Raw genomic sequence first — 3445 nt, 5'->3', positions numbered from 1 at the left:
TTGGGAGTCCTGTTTCTGTTCCGCTTCCACACTGAACACTTAAAAACAAAAAAAAACAGCAGTCCACCAAAAGCAAATAATGTCAAGAGTCTTCTTCTTCTTCTTCTTCTTTTCCTTTCGGCTTGTCCCGTTAGGGGTCGCCACAGCGTGTCATCTTTTGCCATCTTAGCCCATCTCCTGCATCTTCCTCTCTAACCCCAACTGCCCTCATGTCTTCCCTCACCACATCCATAAACCTTCTCTTTGGTCTTCCTCTCGCTCTTTTGTCTGTCAGATCCATCCTCAGCATCCTTCTACCAATATACTCACTCTCTCGCCTCTGAACATGTCCAAACCATCGAAGTCTGCTCTCTCGAATCTTGTCTCCAAAACATCCAGCTTTGGCCGTCCCTCGAATGAGCTCATTTCTATAATCCTATCCACCTGGTCACTCCGAGCGAGAACCTCAACATCTTCATTTCTGCCACCTCCAGTTCTGCTTCCTGTTGTTTCTTCAGTGCCACCGTCTCTAATCCGTACATCATGGCCGGCCTCACCACTGTTTTGTAAACTTTGCCCTTCGTCCTAGCAGACACTCTTCTGTCACATAACACACCAGACACCTTTCGCCAGCTGTTTCCAACCTGCTTGGACCCGTTTCTTCACTTCCTGACCACACTCTCCATTGCTCTGTATTGTTGACCCCAAGTATTTGAAGTCGTCCACCCTCGCTATCTCTTCTCCCTGTAGCCTCACTCTTCCCCCTCTACTTTTCTCATTCACGCACATATATTCTGTTTTACTTCTGCTAATCTTCATTCCTCTCCTTTCCTGTGCATGTCTCCATCTTTCCAATTGTTCCTCTGCGTGCTCCCTGCTTTCACTGCATATGACAATATCATCTGCGAACATCATGGTCCAAGGGGATTCCAGTCTAACCTCATCTGTCAGCCTATCCATTACCACTGCAAACAGGAAGGGGCTCAGAGCTGATCCCTGATGCAGTCCCACCTCCACCTTAAATTCCTCTGTCACACCTAAGGCACACCTCACCATTGTTCTGCTGCCATCATACATGTCCTGTACTATTTTAACATACTTCTCTGCCACACCAGACTTACGCATGCAGTACCACAGTTCCTCTCTTGGTACTCTGTCATAGGCTTTCTCTAGATCCACAAAGACACAATGTAGCTCCTTCTGACCTTCTCTGTACTTTTCCACGAGCATCCTCAAGGCAAATAATGCATCTGTGGTACTCTTTCTAGGCATGAAACCATACTGTTGCTCGCAGATACTTACTTCTGTCCTGAGTCTAGCCTCCACTACTCTTTCCCATAACTTCATTGTGTGGCTCATCAACTTTATTCTCTATAGTTCCCACAGCTCTGAACATCCCCTTTGTTCTTAAAAATGGGAACTAGAACACTTTTCCTCCATTCTTCAGGCATCTTTTCGCCCACTAGTATTCTGTTGAATAAGTTGGTCAAAAACTCCAAAGCCATCTCCCCAAATTCCTTCCATACCTCTACCGGTGTGTCATCAGGACCAACTGCCTTTCCATTTTTCATCCTTTGTAATGCCTTTCTGACTTCCCCCTTAGTAATCATTTCCACTTCCTGGTCCTTCACTCTTGCCTCTTCAACTCTTCCTTCTCTCTCTTTTCTTCTCTTCATTCATCAACTTCTCAAAGTATTCTTTCCATCTATTAGCACACTACTGGCACCAGTCACACATTTCCATCTCTATCCTTAATCACCCTAACCTGCTGCACATCCTTCCCATCTCTATCCCTCTGTCTGGCCACCTGTAGAGATCCTTTTCTCCTTCTTTCGTGTCCAACCTGGTGTACATGTCTTCATATGCCTCTTGTTTAGCCTTTGCCACCTCTACCTTTGCCCTACGTCGCATCTCGATGTACTCCTTTCGCCTCTCCTCAGTCCTCTCAGTATCCCACTTCTTCTTCGCTAATCTCTTTCCTTGTATGACTCCCTGTATTTTGGGGTTCCACCACCAAGTCCTTCCTTCCCCTTTCCTACCAGATGACACACCAAGTACTCTCCTGCCTGTCTCTCTGATCACCTTGGCTGTCGTCGTCCAGTCTTCCGGTAGCTTCGGTTGTCCATCGAGAGCCTGTCTCACCTCTTTCCGGAAGGCCGCACAACATTCTTCCTTTCTCATTCCACCACATGGTTCTCTGCTCTACCTTTGTCTTCTTGATCTTCCTACCCACCACCAGAATCATCCTACACCTACCATGCTATGCTGTCGAGCTACACTCTCCCCAACCACTACTTTATAGTCAGTAACCTCCTTCAGATTACATCGTCTCCACAAAATATAATCCACCTGCGTTCTCTACCTCTGCTCTTGTAGGTCACTATATGTTCCTCCCTCTTCTGGAAATAAGTGTTCACTACAGCCATCTTCATCCTTTTTGCAAAGTCCACCACCATCTGTCCCTCAAAGTTCCTTTCCTGGATGCCGTACTTACCCATCACCTCTTCATAGCCCCTGTTTCCTTTACCAATATGTCCATTACAATCTGCACCAATCACAACTCTCTCTCTGTCTGGGATGCTCAGAACTACTTCATCTAGTTCCTTCCAGAATTTCTCTTTCAACTCTTGGTCACATCCTACCTGTGGTGCATAGCCGCTAACCACATTATACATAACACCCTCAATTTCATATTTTAGTCTCATCACTCGATCTGATACTCTTTTCACCTCCAAGACATTCTTAGCCAGCTCTTCCTTTAAAATAACCCCTACTCCATTTCTCTTCCCATCATCTACTCCGTGGTAGAATAATTTAAACCCTGCTCCCAAACTTCTAGCCTTACTACCTTTCCACCTGCTCTCTTGGATGCACAGAATATCAACCTTCTCCTCATCATCATGTCAACCAACTCCTGTGCTTTTCCTGTCATAGTCCCAACATTCAAAGTCCCTACACTCAGTTGTAGGCTCTGTGCATTCCTCTTTTTCTTCTGACGTGGATCCGGTTTCCTCCTCTTCTTTGTCTTCGACCCACAGTAGCTGAATTTCCACCGACGCCCTGCAGGTTAGCAGTGCCGGGGGCGGGCGTTGTTAACCCGGGCCACGACCGATCTGGTTGGGATTCTTTAGATGAACGCTCATATTTGTTTGGCACAGTTTTTACGCCGGATGCCCTTCCTGACGCAACCCTCTGCATTTATCCGGGCTTGGGACCGGCCTACAGATTGCACTGGTTTGTGCCCCCATAGGGCTGAGCATTAATGCTGATGCATTATATATTATATATATATAATAATATTATCAATGTGATTTACAATGACATCGTACTTATGTGCCGCAATTATATGCTTGACCAAACCAGAATTTGCAGACAATATTATTTAGAGGCTCCAGTGAGAATCGAACTCACGACCCCTGGTTTACTAGACCAATGCTCTAACCACTGAGCTATGGAGCCTTCAGCT

The 3445-nt window shown here is 46.1% G+C and overlaps 1 non-coding gene across 1 annotated transcript; it reads right to left on the bottom strand.

Moving 5' to 3' along the window:
* Nucleotides 1–3365: 3365 nt before the first annotated feature.
* trnat-agu (transfer RNA threonine (anticodon AGU)) lies at nt 3366–3438 on the bottom strand. Its single transcript has one exon. It is a non-coding gene; the product is annotated as a tRNA-Thr (tRNA).
* Nucleotides 3439–3445: the final 7 nt, after the last annotated feature.

This window comes from Syngnathoides biaculeatus, unplaced genomic scaffold (genome assembly GCF_019802595.1).
Source record: "Syngnathoides biaculeatus isolate LvHL_M unplaced genomic scaffold, ASM1980259v1 ctg268_pilon_pilon, whole genome shotgun sequence".
Classification (NCBI taxonomy): Eukaryota; Metazoa; Chordata; class Actinopteri; order Syngnathiformes; family Syngnathidae; genus Syngnathoides; species Syngnathoides biaculeatus.
This window is presented reverse-complemented; position numbering and strand designations above follow the sequence as displayed.